General features: G+C 43.3%; 2 protein-coding genes across 5 annotated transcripts in view; both read right to left on the minus strand.

Moving 5' to 3' along the window:
* Positions 1-17,507, minus strand: part of cox4i1 (cytochrome c oxidase subunit 4I1) — a 117,860-nt gene that overhangs the window by 46,135 nt on the left and 54,218 nt on the right. The window lies entirely within an intron of this gene.
* The window catches only part of gse1b (Gse1 coiled-coil protein b), a 166,644-nt gene that overhangs the window by 35,350 nt on the left and 113,787 nt on the right, over positions 1-17,507 (minus strand). Inside the window, exon 1 of one of the 4 annotated variants that reach the window (XM_085762682.1) lies at positions 7,651-8,002. The exons of the other annotated variants lie outside the window; for them this stretch is intronic. The gene's annotated coding sequence lies outside the window, so the exon portion shown is untranslated. Of the gene's footprint in view, positions 1-7,650; positions 8,003-17,507 lie in introns of those variants that run through there. 4 annotated transcript variants of the gene reach the window in all.

Consider the following 17,507-nt stretch of genomic DNA (forward strand, 5'->3'; position numbering starts at 1 on the left):
GCAATCACAGTGGTATTGCGTGGTTGTCATTAAGTGGACCAGGGGAATGTGTGTAAGCCTTCAAAGTCAAGCATATGATGAATGACTGACCCATCCTTGAAAAACACACATTTTCAGGACTATTCCTAGTATATACAGGGAAATCTAAAAAGGGGGTAAAAGATGTACTGTTTCCATAGGTTTCACATGACCTGTGCCTCAGGGAACAACACTGATGGCAATTATAAGTATAGGCAGCCATTCTAAAACAATACACATTTTGTCAAGCTAATTTCTCCTCATGGTCTGTTAACTGTCCGTGTCTGCACTCAAAAACAATCTGGTGTTTGTAGACAGCCCAGGCTCTGTAGCGGGAAACAAAAAGCGGCTTGGACCAGGATACCGTACACTATTTCAGCAAATCAGCAACAGGGGGCGTGCATGCTCGTGCACAAGACGGGCTGCTGGAACCAGTATGAACCCTGACCTCTGCCACTTCCTCGCCATTGAGGAATGGATGTATGCCGTGGTTAGTGACAAAATGGATTTTAGTCAGATAAAACAATACATTTGAGGACATCACTTGAGGCTTTCTAATCGAAAAAACTATCTGTAGAGCGATCAATATTTGAAAATAAGTGTTACATGTAGATCTACCTAAGAGAGGCTGGGATTTACATTGATTTAATCTTAATGTACAGCAGGGGGGTCATTTTCCAAATGCTTTCTTTTGGAGGATGACCTTCCTGTGCATTTATTTGATCTTACTTGAGAATTACAGCCTATTTTGTCAGTCAGTTGCAGTGCAAAGGGGAAACACATATGGTTGAAACTGAGATAAGAGGCGACACCTACGGAAGATTTGAAACTGAGATAAAAAACTGAATCAAAAGAGCAGTGCCCAAAATGGATAGTCTTAAGTTAGGTAAATGCCAGCCGAATAAAACGAATCTAGTTGGCAACTAGGTCTTCTTCTGGGAAGCACGTTTATTACGACAACTGTGACCTCCACCAACAAAAGGTATGCAGTCACTACCAATGAACTGATAAAAAACACAGGGCCACAAAACCCACTTCACTTCTTTGGGCACATTTCTGACCATATACTCTTATACACACAAGGAGACATGCTAACCAACAGAACGCATACAATATGACAGTCAGCTGATGTGGCAGATATCTCAGAGATGGAGAAAGAGAGAAACAGAGGAAGTGAGAGAGAAGCAAACGGACAGACATGTTGAAAAGAGATAGAAGCAGACACAGATAGAGGGAAAAGGGAGATGATGATGTGATAGTAAAAGAAAAGGCCTTTGTTGAAGAGTAGCCTTAAGCACAATGCTGGGTTATACTGTGAGAGTATGACTACAGAAAGCACAAAGACAAGACAGATAGACACAGACACACACTATATGATACGTGACACACACTCGCACCAAAAAATGCTGAATGAAAGAGGCCCTGTTTGGTGAGGGCAATAGTCAAGTATGGTCAGTATTGAGTGTGTGTATGATTCGCTTATCTCCCGCTCTCATGTTGCCTGTGTTGTGTTTGTTTGGCCAGTGCTTATCAGGTCCTGCGGTATGACAACGACAGCAGCAAACATCAGCTACACAAACATACACACGTAATCTGAAGATATCTAGAACATGGTTTGGTCTGGTAAATGCAGCAAGACTGACTTTGTGTGAATGAAAATGTTGTCTTTTCTTTTTTCGGTTCTCCTCATAATTTAATCCAATCTGAAGATTGAGAACACAAACAGAGTTAACATTGTGAAAAACCTTCTGGAGATTACTTCACCGCTGGGCAGTGAGCACCGTGCTGCGTGCCGCTGTCTTAATAAAATCAGACTGGGTACAAAAAGTGACTGATACCAGTTCAGGGAGTGGGTCTTATGGTAAAGGATCTCATCACCACAAAGAGAGAGAGGTGTGACTGTCTATGATCGACTTAAAAGGCCCCAGGACAACGTGCTCAAATTTGGTAAATGAAAATACAAACTGTAAAAACAATGAAAGCAATACAAGGAAACTGTAGTACAGCTAAATAAACAGGACTAGAACGTAAAACCTTTTATTAATTTGTGTTTCTAATAACAAGGAAGCAGTTCCAGGCCAGTTATCCTGTTATCCTGTCTGTGGGGCAAATCAGGTGACTAAACCGCTTGCCGCACCCATACACGCTCTGCAGATGAAGGCAAAGATGACAGTGAAGAAGATCTAAAATGCTTTCACAAAAAAAAAAAAAAAAACTTCCACATTCCATAAACTACTGTATACTGAGCCGGTAAATCTAGATTCAAGCTGTGATCTTTTACTATCTGTGCTCCCCATCTCTAAGAGAGATCTACACAGGGCAGGGGGGTATGAGATAAGGATTTTTAGTTTGCACAGTGGGACATTATAAAAAAAAAGGCTTCAGTTTACAACCCCGGGCCAAGGCTCTCAAACTTCTCCCGACAGCAACATCTACTTGTCAACACTAATAAGTGTATGGGAACTAAGTGCAATAACTGGATGATTGTGAATGCACCTTTTATTGGAGACCAGCCCTTGTTTGGTTTCCTTGCAGCCATCTCCAGCTATTAGTGTGATCCCTAACAACTTCTATTGAATTTACAATTAGAGTGAAGCCATATATTTCTGTTGTCTGACACTGGGAGTGTGAGGCTCTCACACACACACAGACACACAAAGACAAACACATACATAATTGCTGGTGGTTAAAAATTAAGTATCATTTAACAGCAAATGCCAGGTGACACAGGAACATGCATCTCTGCACAAGCACAGCTTACAGAGCAGGTTAGGCTTGCTCTCACACACACAGAGTAAACACACGCATGCACACACACACACATACACACACACAAAGTGATAAGCAGCTTTATCAGTGAAATATGGAGCAAAAAGCTGGAGGCATGAGAACAAAAGTCATGGGCTGCGGGAAGTTTTTTTTGGTTCTGTGGCAATCTGATTAACATCTTCTTCCACTGCCTGTGAATCTGATTGTCTGTCTGTGTGTCCACCCAATAATAATCGGTCCGTCTGTCTTCCCCTTCAGATAAATACTTTATGACCTGTTTGTTCAGCTGTCTTCACCGGTCGTCACATTTACAGCTTAGCCTTACTACCGGTTTTTACACCCAGTAGGGGACACACACAAACCCACACACACACTTACTTCAATGCTAAGGGGTGGGGGGTATCAAACAAGTCCCCCACCCCAAAATCTAACACACCTAACCTGACTTGAGCTCTAGCGAGGGAGACAGAAGAACACAAACCGAGACAGAGACAAGGGATGGAGAGAGAGAGACAAAGACAAACAGAGAGGGAAAGATAGATGGCGAAAGAGATGGAGACATGTTCAATAAAGAAAACCTTCATTTCCTAAACATCCCAGAGTGGTTTCCCTGCCATCACAGAGTCAGACCACACACCACCCTGCCCTGACGCACAAAGAGAGCGATGTGTGTGTGCACCCACATTTTCATACCACCTCAGGACATTGTTGTAATGCTATAGTCAAATCCAAGCCTCGCCCTGTCAAACACATCCCATTCTCTCTAATAGGGAACTATGTAAACCCATGCAAAGGCCTCTCTACAGTCTGTGCTATTCAAAGCTATCAATGTGGGCTGTTGATAAGGAAATGCAAAGTGGGTCACCTTTAACTCCAGGCTCCTTGTGTAAACAGTGCGGGGAGCTGCTTGGGACTCTCCTAATCACTCTCTAAACAGAGCCAGGTGCTGTTGCCACAGACAAACTGTCACCAACACTCTGCTCAACACAGCTGCTGTCTAGCCCCCAGACACTCGCAGCACTGCAGGCTACCGCAGCATGACAAACAGCACAACGACACCTGAAAACATGCCAACCTTGTATAGGCGCTATCACAGCATAAAGGTTCAACAACTTTTAAATGGCAGATCACAAGCGAGAAATTCTGTTCCTGAGAGCGAGATTTGCATAAGTAATCTTACGCTCTTATCATGTGCTGAAGCATCAGACACATGCAGGTCTGACAGGGGAGGATAAATCTACCTAAAGTCAGCTACCTCACAGTTTTTATTACTTCTGCCAAGGAGGTTATGTTTGTTCCTGTTACTTAGTTTGTGTCTCTGTTGATAGGGGCCTCGCAAAAACTTCCTGTTAGTGAAGTAGTCGACAGATAAAGAACACTGCACATTTGAGAGAAAATGTAGCATTTTTTTCCACTGGACGTTTTTAGTACTACTAAGACACTCTCACAGACCAAGATGATTCTGCATCCTCAAGAAATGTTTGCTCATAGGCGTTGTGGCCTATGGTACACCACTAGCGGTGGAGCCGGCGCAGCACACACTGTGGTGGTCTGTCACTGGCAGAAATGTTTACGTTTTCCCATAGTTGGGTTATTGTGCTGTTTTCAAAATGACTGTAAAGTTGTTTGTTTGTTCTCATTCTGGCTCTGAGCAAACATGGCCTTCGTTAACCTTTACCTGTAGCCTTCCTTGAATGTACAGTTTACAGCTAATAATGTTTTTTTTGTTGTTTTGTTTTAGTGTCTTTTTGGCCTGTTGAATTCATCTGTACAGCGTGATCACACATTACATCATATTACACTCTATGTCGTAGAACATTAACCAGGCACATGAATCTTCATCTTATTTATGATTCTCCATAAATCCTTAGAATGAGTAAACAGTCGCTTGTATCATAAGATATACTATAGCAACTTTGGATAGTCTTAAACCACTGAAATGACATAGTGGATGTCTGCCATATGGGGGGAACAAACTAAACCGCACAGAGAAGTTGTGTTATGGTTCAGATGGAGTGCAAAATGTACTTCTTGTTACTTAATGATTTTGTATTTGCTACAGTGGGGCCTTAGCCGTGACATCAAAATAATAATGGAAATGCTGGCCTTCTGTTGTGTCATGAGTCAGCAAAAGATGCAAAAATACCAAAGAATCCCGACTGTGCATCTGCAGCATCTGAGCAAAGCATTGCATACTGGTATGTTGAGTTCACACCAGTCTCCTGAAAACAACTTCTATTACTTTGATGCATGTTTTTTCATTTGACTTGTATGTCTTAATTTTCAGTCAGCATATATGCGATGACCACTTGTAGCCCACATCCCTACTATGCAATGGTTAACCCTATCTGGCAGCTCCCTGGCATGCTCACTGCTCTTAACCACAGATTTGTCATTAGTTATTACAATGAAAAAATTTGGCTAATCCCGTTCAGGGAGGAATTGTGATGGTACCAGCAGTGCTCTTGAACAGAATCAAATTAAGAGATCCAAGAAATGAAAATAAAATATCCAATAACAACAGCTGTGATATCACTACTGAGACATCTATTTCAAACACACTATTTGTAATCCCATTGAAAAAGCAGAGGGGCCATAATAAAAATTTAACCAAAGTTTAAGACTGCCTTTCATTGTCAAAAAGACTGAATGGTTGTCGGTGACAAAAACTAATGCTGGTCAAAACTATTTCGTTCTTCTATGTAAAAGAAAAAGTGTTTCAGTATGATATTTGTAAACACTGGAGTAAAACAGATCAATATTTGAATTATGATTGTCGAAGAAACACACAAAGCCGAGAGACACCAGTCAGAGATTATCCTGTGTGACAGCAGCCTGTGATATGAGTGTGTCCTCGCATGGGGGATTTCCTATATCAAAGAGGTAATAGTGTAGCAGTGACATTGGGTGTCGTCAGTGGTAAAGGTGACAGGTCGAGCCCTTACTCTGACCTCAAATAAAGATAAACCACAAATAGAAAGCACTCAGATAGTGAACATAACTGTCAAGGCTTAATCTGGATCAAGACCATCATCAAATACAAGTAGTAATAGACAACCGTAGGATGCATGCCCCATATGTCAGTTTTTCATTCATTCATTAAGCCCATATACATGAAAACAGTAAACACGTCTAAAATTACCTATTCATGAATGCTTAATCCTTTCACAAATACCCGTATCCACACCAGAACTAATCACTTGTTTTCAGGATTTTTTTTTATTCATTTAAATTTCTAGTATGCTTCCATACAAACACTTCGCCACATCCTTGTTAGTGAGATCATTATTTTTACACACGTATATACTGTATATATCTGTATATGTATATATAGTTATGTAGTTATTATGTAGTTATTTAAAAAGATTTTAAAGATTAAATTTATAGCTAAATATGGTGAAACAGAACAACGACTTATCCATTGTCTTCCATTGTCAACTTCCCTCATTAACTTTGAATGTCCCCATAGTGTCTTTTTCTGTTCTGGGCCTGGCTGTGGGCCATTTCTGGTTCTTGTGTGAAAAACCAAACTGAATCTATGTAAGTTGTAGTCAGAAATAATGCATTATTAACTGCAGTTATGCTGAAAAATGACATCACACGGCTATGTTCCCAGACAGACAAGTTTCCATGTAATGAATGACCAATCCAGCAGCAGTCAGGAGCTGTTAAAAGACAACAGGAGATGGGCTCACTATAAAAACCAGGAGGCTCTAATTCCCTGGTCTTGCAGTTATGGCTAACCTTATCAGCAGCAGCTAAAACACACAACAACAAGACTCCTTCTGGCTGCAGATAAACTCAACCCGCAGCACAGTGTATTCAGTAAAGCCTGTTGCTCCACCGCTGTGTTTGTAGACCGTGTTTTAAACCCGAGAGGTGTGTGATGAGCGTGATGAGTGTTGTGTGTGTGTGTGTGTGTGTGTGTGTGTGTGTGTGTGTGTGTGTGTGTGTGTGTGTGTGTGTGTGTGTGTGTGTGTGTGTGTGTTCCCCACACAAGCAAGCAGCTGCTATACTCGCCTGCAGTTCAAGAGAAGTGAAGGAGCGCGTGGGAAGTGATTCAACACGGTCCACCTGCCACGCGCACGCGTACGCACACGCACGCGCCGGGTCAAACCCTTCACAAGGGAGCACCAAATGGTCAACATGTGTCACTCTCGCAGTCACAGTCACATTTAAACCGAGAAATAGCCATGTTCCTGCTCTGAAGCAGCAGTCCAGACCAGAAGCTCTCCCGATAATTTTAATGGAGCCAGCATGACTGGGAGACTGCGAACTACCGACCAACTAAAGCCACTAATACAAATTTACAAAGCGGACCTACAGTGAACGTAAATGGCTTAAGCAGAACCCCCGAGGGCTGCGCTTTACATAATAATCACAACAGTGCACCGGTAACAATGTTACAAGAAGTTAATTTTAGGAGGTGGGGGTCGCCCGCTATTCATTTCAGTCCTTCAGGCTAAACTGCATTTAAAAACACCATGTCTTTAAAAAGAAAAACCTTCGCAAAATGTTGTTTAAGCTGAATACTGACTGGTTCAAAGAATAAAGCTTAAATCTCCACCTGGACGCGACGGAGTGTCTCTTTCAGTTGTACTGACTCTTTTTTTTTGTCTTTCTTGTTTCTCTTTCACACATACACATCAGCACGCACACACAAAAGCTCGCGCGCACACCCGCGTGCATACGTAAGGGCTAGGCACCCGACCTCCGAAAAAAAAAAAGAAAAGAACTAGCAGCACTCGTTTCCTCGACATCGTAATGACTTCCTCAACAAAACCCTCGCTGTATGCTCGCTCGTTTACACAAACAACCTCCGGCTTTGAAAACATAACTACAGATTTACACACAGTCACTCACCGCAAACAAGTAGGGGCTATTCCAGTGTTAATAAATTAGTAAATTTCTCCCTCCGTTAGCGGCGAAAGCGCGGATCCATCCCTCCGTCGAGAACAGACACTCGGCACTTTTGTTGTCACGCAGGAAGCTCCGACGCCTAGCGAGGCCACAGGGACGGAGCAGAGCAGAGCGCCGGGGAGAGGAGGAGAGAGGCGGCCGGCTGCTGGGAGCCGGGAGGTGGGGCTTCCTCTCCGGCGGGGGCCGGACAGACAGACAGACAGACAGAGACAAGCCGGAGGGGGCGGGGGGTAGAAGCACCTGCTCCCCCCCTCCCGTCACGCCTCCAGTCCACAGGGCTGACCCCGCATTGTCCCCCAAATGGGATAAAGAATGTCCCATCCATCCCTGACCAGGATGGAGAGAGTCACTTCCTGTTCATTAAAAATGGCTACAAATCTGTCTACTACCTTACACCTCCAAGTTCAATTTGATAAATAAAACAAGACAAAAATAAACAGCCAATTACCCCTCATATTCATTATCACTTAAATTAATTACACGGAACATACTCATTCATGCTGTTGCTGAAGGTGCCTAGTTGGTGTTTGCTTTATTAATCTTTGTCTATTTATGTTAATTGTTGTTCTTTTCGTGCCATGTCTAAAATAGTTGAGTTTCACATGTTGATCTGTTGTTACTCCATGGTCAATGAGTGTAATTATGATATGAATTAATTAACTGATAACTAAACAAATTCTTCTGAAAATCTGTAATGCCACCAAATAAAATTCAATTGCAATCTTCAGTCACTATGAAACATCACATAGAATAGCTTTGTCATCAGTACTAGATTAACCTTGCTGCACATTATCATATTTCTCTATTAATAGCCTATATTCAAACTAACAAACAGTTGTTTGTTTTTCTGTTGTCAAAAGTATGTGATCATGACCAAGATTAAAAGAAGTTGCCATGATATGAATTAATCAATGACAAATATCTTAAATCTGGACAAATTTTAAGTTTTAGTTCATTGGTTTATAATAGCCAACAGAATATTTTGTTAGTAACTGATGTACATGACAGTATAGGTTCAAGAAAAGGGGAGTAATTCCATCGAGTGTCCACAAGGGGACAGCCACCTACCAAAAGCACAGAGGAGATTCAGCTGACAACCTCTACCCCTGCCTGGCTTATCAATGGTTTTACTGTGGATTAGATACCAGCGACTGCACAGGCTGTAAAATCAAAGCCGTACTTGTAAGCAGTAAAGACAGGGTGTTCTCCCAAAGCCAAGGATGAAAACCAGGATTAAGCAGGTGATGGCTGGGGAGGAAGTGGGATGAGGTCTTTTTCACATTGTACTTTCAATTGCTAATTGCTGTGATGCACTGGATCAAATGGAAGCCTAATTGCTTATTGTGTGTGCGTGTGTGTGGTGTGTGTGTCCTGCCACAGCATCACCTCTCCATCCATGCTAACACCAGGCACAGCAGAGCAGAGAAAAGAAACGCTACCCAACGCACACACAGCATCCCCCTCTGGGCAGCATGACCCTCTTCCTTGTATGAGTGAATGTTGTGTGTGTGTATGTGTGTGTATGTGTGTGTGTGTGGTAATACTTGTGTGGCTTGTCTTTCATCCATGTGATAGTGTATCCCTCACCTCTACTTGACCTGCGATAGAGAGCGAGAGAGAGCAAGTAGACAAGGTAGCCTGACTAACGATGCAGCGCCGAGACCTCAGCCTTTGATCTGCCTGCTGTCTGTACACATGCTGCTCCCCACCCCACACACACACACACACACACACTGACACACATGCACACCCCGACACCAGATCTCTAGACACCGAAGGAGCCCCCTTCTGTTCAATTAGTCAAATAATCAGTCATTAGAGTATTAAAATGTCTAGTTGACGCAGAAATTTTTAGTCAATTAGTAATTTTACGGTCTTTTTTAATCACTAATCACTAATGAGTTATAAGTCTTTAGTCATTTCTGGTGATTAGTCATTGCTATTAGGGATAAGTCATTACTGATGATAGTTACATCTCTGGCATCACAATAACATTCACAATTACGTTCTGGTCTTTAATAAGCACCAGATCTCTCAGCATGAATACATTAATCTGTGGAAGGACTGACAGGGGGGTGCTGACAAAGGCTTTTTATTTTTCAATTAAATCAACTAATGAATTTGTCAGATATACAGCTGTAACTTTTAGTTGTCATAGATAAAATCATCTTTACTAGACACAACAACAACAACAAGGTCAAAACATACAATATGCTATATGATAAACAACTGCACCGCCACATATGCTGCTCTAACTTGGCAACTTCCTCACCCATTGTAAAAAAAAAAGCTTTTAGCTCACAATGTAATTAAAATACAACCCAACGAGTGTGAGAGCAGCTTTAAAATGCTTGCCCCATTTAGAGGCATTAAACATTTATGTTTTCATCGACAGTTTCTGGCGCGCACACATCCTTTAAAAAAATACACATTTGCACTCTTTATCTCCCACAATCAGCTTTCGCCTAATTACTATTCCTCCTCTCAGCCACAGGTGCACTACTGTACTACCAAGGAAGTCTGCGGGATATTCCTCTGCCCCCTCCTCATGTCCTCTCTCAGCCCTTCTTCTTCACCTCCTCCAGGTTCTTCCTTTGATACTAACCCTCCAGCCCCCCCACTCCCACCATCCCTCATTGATTTGACTACTTGGCATTTCACATTCTTGCTCCTAACATCGCCTCCTCCTCCTCCTCCTCCACCTCCTCCTTATCTCTGCAGCCTTTACTTCCCCATGCACCACCTCTCTCACTCACTCTCTCCCGCTTTACCCCCCCACCCCCACCCCCACCACCACCCCCCCTCTCTCTCTCAGCAGCGGACCTGGCCTTAGGCATCGTTAGCTTAATTTAATAAAGGGGCTTAAGCTTTTGAGAGGCTTTTGAAGGATCTGACTGCTGTTACATTCATTACAATCTATCAGCCACAAGAGACACAGCCTTGTTGCATGGCTGAGGCAGGGAGAGTGTGTGTGCGTGTGCGCGTGTGTGCATGTGTGTATACATTGAGGTGCTCTAAAAAAAATGGCTCTAATTATTAGCACTATGATGGAATCACATGTTGTATAAAATCACCACTCGCTCCTGTTCTACCCAGTAAACCCCTGTGTAGCCCATGGCTGGTTGTACAGTGTGTGCCTATAGCGTATATATATGTGTCAGCAGACACATGTTGTGCATGCCTGTATTCATATTGGCGGTGGAGAGGAGCGTCTGGCAGATGAATTGCCCAGCACTGTGAAAGCATGCACGCTTTCCTCCCCCTCGGCATCTAAAAAGAATGGCTCATTCACCTCCTTTTTGAACTCCCTCACTCCTCTGAAAGACAAACGGCACAAACTCCCCCCACCCCCTGCCTCGCCTCCATTATGTGGACGACAAGTGGCAGCTCTTTGAGTATTCGCCATAGGGAGAGACACTCAGAGGATGGGTTAGAAAATATCTCAGACCCCTTTTACTCTAAAGCAAGATCTTAGGCTCTCACCCCTACATCCAACATCCATACAACACCTAAGCAGCAACCAGCACACAGGCACAAAATGCACTTTGCATACATCTGTGCATGTACACGCATATGTGCATGTGTGCATGACTGAGTGAGGGCTGGAGGGCATATGATATACCTCTTGGGTGTGTGTTCCACATTCCTCCCATGCAGATATTAAATTAAGGCAATGGCTGTAATTAACATGCAGATCAGATGCCACCCAGAAGATGAGAAGAGGAGCTACACAAAGTGACAATTAAAGCAAGAAAGAGAGAGAGCGATGGATGGAGAAGACAGAGCGACATGGGGGGAAGAGCGGTGCCCCACGCCATTATTTACCTCACTGACTGACTTTCTGTCATCACAGTGTTAGCACACAGCTGTGCACGGCTAACCTATACACACACATGATTGCATAGAGCTACATCTTATTTTTTCATCAATTTTCATTTGCATTTAATCTGACAGTCATTTTCTGGATTAATTAATTAGTTGCTTGGTCAATAAAGGAAATAGCAAAAATAGTTGCTTATTATTTTGTTTTGTTTTTGCAAATTATTAATCAAACAGCCATTCCTGCGCTGTTGACCTTTCTGTAACCCATATCTAAACCAGAGCAATTTTCTATTTGTAAAGAAGATGCACTTATACACATTTTGAAACAAAGACAGTCCTGTCATCAGAACAGAGTTACAATATGCAGCATTTTTAAATGTCAAAAAAGAAAACACAAATAAACAAACAATCAAAAATGAAAAGTAGACTTACATTCTGTTACCATGCAAACATTTTATATTGACTTGTTAATTCACAATATATGTTCATAAAACAATTCAACCACATCCTTATAATAAAAACATATACCCCAATTACTGTAGTAAGCAGTTTGTTGCTCGCTTTACCCTTTAACCCAGACTGTAGTGTCACAGCTGAACACCACTACCTCCTGACTGACAGCCACACAGGACCAATCACATACCACTTATCCTTCAGCCAACTATAAAGGCAGAGGGATGAGCCATCCAGGCCTGATTGCACTAGAATAGACTTTGAGGAGATTAGTGGGTTGCACAAAAATCTCTTTCATGTTTACTTTACACGGCCGTAAATATGGTGCTTATCTTCCCATCTCCCTATTTACATACAGTAAATGCATCACCATATGGTGTAGCTCAAAACGCTTGGTGTAAAAATTTAAAGAAAAGAAAAGAAAAAGCAAAGGCCATAGAAAAGAACAGGAACATACCATGAAAGGGAGGAATAAAAGATGTGAGGTAGTGACTTGGGTTGGAGCAGGGAGTGAGGAGGTCTGTGGACTGAGCATGGCGGGCTGTGTTCCCTCCTTGCTATCCTCCTATTATCTGTGTGTCTGTGTAAGTGCGTGTGAGCAACAGGGGAGAGGGGTGAGGCCTATTAACAGACGTAGTGGTAATAGGCAGGGGGAACCAGGATGTGTCTGAGCCACTGACCTGCCCATTAGCTCTCTCCACTCCGCTAAGCCCTCACATCGATCACCCAGCCACACATCATTGATCTGGAAAACCAGGCACGAGCGCACTACTTAGACATACCCTCCGTCTCGCACGCCCCTCGGTGTTATCGTGTATGTGAGAGAGGGAGAAAGAGAGTGAGGATGTGTGTGTGTGTGTGTGTGTGTGTGTATGTGTGGGTATCCTGCTTGTGCAACAGCTTGTGTTGTCCTATGTGTTTTGTATTTATGAATGTTAGACAGACCTCCGTTTATGAGTGGACACACACACCCTTCATTACACATACGAAAAGGCCAAGGAATTTAAAACCCTGCTGTTATATCATTCCTCCCATTATTCAAATGTATTCCACCTTCCCACCTCTCTGCTGTGACATAATTAACAGTGTACACTCCTCTATTAGCCACGCTGACGGCAGCTAATTGTTAGCTGTCAGTGTGAATGTTCAGAGCACATAGACACCCTTAACCCTCTATGCACTTTGCCCACAAGCAAACAGATTTAGACAAGAACAAAACAGATACACTATAAACTCATACAACTGCACTCATTGTTCCTCGGTTTTATGTTCTACTGTATTTTTTGACCTGGTACATTTCCTGCTCTAAGTTCAGCAACAGCTAGTTACGAGTTGAATCTTAATTGACAGTATCTCAGGTGCTAATTAGATTCAATTGTCACTACGGTGCTCTCTCTTTATAGAGATGAAGCCTAACCACCTGTTCCCCTGAATACAGAAGTAAGCAGAGGCATCCGGATTTTTACTCTCTGACAGAGAGAGAAAGCAAAAAGAGGAGAGGGGTGAAGGCGCAATAGGAAGTTAGAGAAACAACTATTTCAAGCCTGCAGCAGAAAAAGAGAGAATAAAGGTTGAAAGGTGAAGTGCAAAGGAGGTCAGAAGGAAAAAAGGAGAAGGATACAAACAAAGTGAAAGAAAGAAAGAGAAGAGACCAGCACAGATGGACACATCTGCATCTAAGTCAGCCAGCAGCAGATGGGACTTTGTTTCTGTATGTTTCTGGAAAAGAAGAGGGGAGTGTATTGTAAGATAACACGTACAAGTGTGTGTATAAGTGTGGGCTCCTGTTGTAAGAAATACAAATGTGTGCCAATTCATTTAGACAGCATGGCAATCCATGGTGGTATAGCACTGTAGGTTGCAATACAGCTTGATTACAAACAAAGCAATAAAAGAGGTTTGAAAGTTTGAGAGTGAGCTCTGATATCCCCTGTGTTGAATGTGTTATGAGCTAATCACAACATGCAAGTTTATTCTGTACAGAAATCTCTGTTGGAGTGTTGTAAAACTACTGATGTTTATGATTTGTACGTTATAATTTTGTATCAAAACACAACCCATAACTATAATTGCTGCCTTGTGGTTACGTGCCTCTGCCGACCAGTCAAGTACTCTCTTGGACTCAGAGCTCAGACCGAAAATATACAGCTCTAGATGAATGTATCAACAACCCGAAAAGATAATGTCACAAGTGTAGAGGCATAAAAACCCTGGATCTTTTTTTCTTTATCCCTCACTTGTCTATACTCTCACCCACACACACCCCACACATAGCCTATAACAGATGGCAGAGGGACGATGATAGCCAAACCAATTATTTATCTAATTATGACTTACCACTTAACAGCCCAGTGCCCCCCCACCCCCATTCCCACAATTGTTGGGTATTAAAATAGGGGTGATTAAGGAGGTTATGTGAATCCAAACAAAATCATTACGCTTGCAGTGAAGTTTACAGGGACATGCAGCGTCCCTACTCGACTGGTCCTGAACAATCCCTACGTACACACACACTCGCGTTTTTTAAGTGCTGTTTCTCTGATCCATCTGTCAGACATGTCCACAAATGTACAGTGCACCATGATGTATAGAGTATAAATGCTCAGCAAAATGGAGAGAGGGGAGTGAGAGAGAGAGGGATGTAGCAGCAGCAGCCAGTGTGAGTTCAAGCCCATGCTAATAGGGTAATTGCATTGATTTCCATTTAGCTGCACTCTCTGATGTTATTTACAGCATTTAGCCCAACAAACAAGGCCTTTCTCTCTTCTCCCAGCTTGCTTTTAACCAGCCGTGACACGCTGTCAACCCCTTTTCCTCTACCCTCTGCCCCCCTTCACCCTTTTCACAACTGCCAAAACAGCCAAATACATTATTAGGCCATTAATAGCAGTCATGCTCGCACATCCCTCCATCCCCCTCCCTCCTGTTTCATTCCAGTATTGCAGTGTAAACCCCCCTCCCGCTCCCACTTAAGGCCTGTTGGCACGCGCACTGGGATGTTTTTGCAGTGGCCTTGTTTATCCAAACAGCCTTAGATGCTGTTTTGTGTGGAGGGGTGAAGGGTGAGACGGGTTTTGTTTAGGTAGACCAAATGTCAAGGCCTTAGAAGTGCTGACGCCAAATTATGCTTTTCAATCGAGGTGTTTGAAACCCCCATCGCAGCTGTTTACTAACAGCTACTCCAGGAATGCAAAAAAGAAAAAAAAAGGACAGTCTGATATTGTATGAGACATCCATCCAGAGTTGTGGTAGCACCGTGACAGTCAACAGGTTAAATCCAGTCTGCCTCCTCTCACCCCTTTTGTCTCACATGTCTCAAACAATAGACTATATCAGAGAAAGCGACAGAGTGTGAGAGAGAGTGTGGCAGTGATTAGCATTCAGCAGACAGTGCATTGTATTAGTGCTATATTAATGTGGTGGTCACGTCCGGGACACAGACAGACTGCATTAAGCTCATCATCACTCTTCTGCACACATCAAGGACTCTGCCGAGACCTGCAACCTACCACACTAGTTAAAGAGCAACAGGAGGTGTGGTAGACCTCTATGTGCGTGTTACGTGAAGAGAGTTCACTTTTTCCTCTATCTGATGACACGTGTGTTGACAGGGCAGCGGGTTTCTTCCATAATGATGAGCACAATGTATGTAGGAGGGTTTCGAACACAAGGGCAACATATGTGTCTCTGTGTGTTGGTTTGTGAGGCGTCTTCACATATGACTCATTCATTCACATCCAAGGTCTGAGTGGGCGGTATATAGTGGCTTGGTATTAACACCTCAGACGCACTAGTGTGTGCAAGTGTGCGTGTTATATTGTACATACATATGAGTGGAACATATGCTGTTTGAGTTCATCCAAAGCGCTGCAGTACCATCAGTGACCACACGCTTTAGCACCACCACCACCACCACTGTGAGCACCAAACCCCAGAGCGCATCTGCATTCATGACAAAGTTGTCATTTATACAAATGCAGGGAGAGAGCGAGGGCGAGTGTCAGGGATCATCCACTGAATGTGTTGTTAAGAGTTTTCTCCCCGTCACACCTTTTTCTCATGAGTTTAAGGAGGTGACGGTCAAAGGCAGAAGAGAAAAATCAGTCAAAGCAGTTTCTCCAGGCCTATTCCCTTCACCCCCCCCCTCACGAACACACTCCTCCCCCATCCACTCTTGTCTCATTTCGTTTCATCTCAGGCCTATTAGCTGCGGTGCATCTCCCTCCCTGTCAATACAACCATCTTTCAAATCTGCCAGCTCTCTTTCTACCCCTGTGAGACACTGAATTAACTTACTCATAAAGAGATGCCGTACTAAAAAGCTGTAGTGATGTCATTCTTCTATTGTGCTATAGAAAGAGACACAAGGACTATACTGTTACATCAATCACCATGTCCCACTGCTGTAAATCCAGCTATGACAGGGCTTTTACAAGGAAAACAGGTGTGGTTTCTCCGAATCACTGCAAATTAAAGTAAAGATTATGATACTTTACCCACTACGAATAGGTAGCTTCCTCACTCTCCCTCCCTCCATCACTTTCTTTCCCCCCTGTGAGTTCAAACAGTAATAGCGAGAGCCCTACTGTAAGACGATAAGGGAGGCTAAAGCGCTTCTATCCCGGCAGAACACACACACTCAGAGGGATAAGCTATGGACTAGCCCGGATCCTCAAAACACACAAACATGGAGAAGCAGACGTTACAAAGCAGAAGCTCTCATCTCACCGCTAAGCAAGCAGGGGAAGGAGGGAGGGAAGATGAGGAGAGAATGAAAGGATTTAGTCTTCATCTGCGGATGAACGTGCCATCTCCTCCTCCCTGTTAGCACAGATTCCCTTGCTTCCCTTTACCTCTAATTGGCAATTCAGCCCCCTTTTCAGCTCTGTCAGCCTGCCCTCACAACACCCACTGTCTTTGGACAACTGGGTTACTGAGGACTGATACATGAAGTGTTTGGTAACACTCTTTACATTCCAAAGCAACATAAGCTATGGCTATGAACATTGGAAACACATTCCTTAAGCCAAGCACACGCTTCACACTCCTCCGACACACTTTCTCCACATGCAGATGGTGTGTGTTTAAAGCCAGCAGGGCAAGGCTGTGCATGTCAGTGAGTGTGCATGCATGTGTGTCTGTGATGTGTGTGTGTGTGTGTGTGTGTGTGTGTGTGTGAGTGTGCTTCCCTGTGTATGTGAGCGCTCAAGGTCTCACCTGGGGGACGAGAAATTAACACAAGCAAATTTTACTGCGTTCATTTTCATTTTTCTGGTAACACGACCATCTGTTAACCATCCTGCTCCATACAGGAAGAAAAAAAAGAGAAGTGGGCTGCACTGCAATCAATCCCACAGTCTCCCTCTTTCCCTCTCACTGCACTCACTCCACCCTCTCTCTCTCCAACACAGTGAGGGGCAGAGATAACACCTCAAGGCCATGGAGTTGCTGCCAGCCTTTAAACCTCTCCGTCTCCCTCTGCCTCGCTCTCTGTGGTTTTCTTGATGAAAGAGAGGAGGCAGATC

This window comes from Trachurus japonicus, chromosome 3, assembly GCF_045865225.1.
Source record: "Trachurus japonicus isolate A0001 chromosome 3, Traja_1.0".
Lineage (NCBI taxonomy): Eukaryota > Metazoa > Chordata > Actinopteri > Carangiformes > Carangidae > Trachurus > Trachurus japonicus.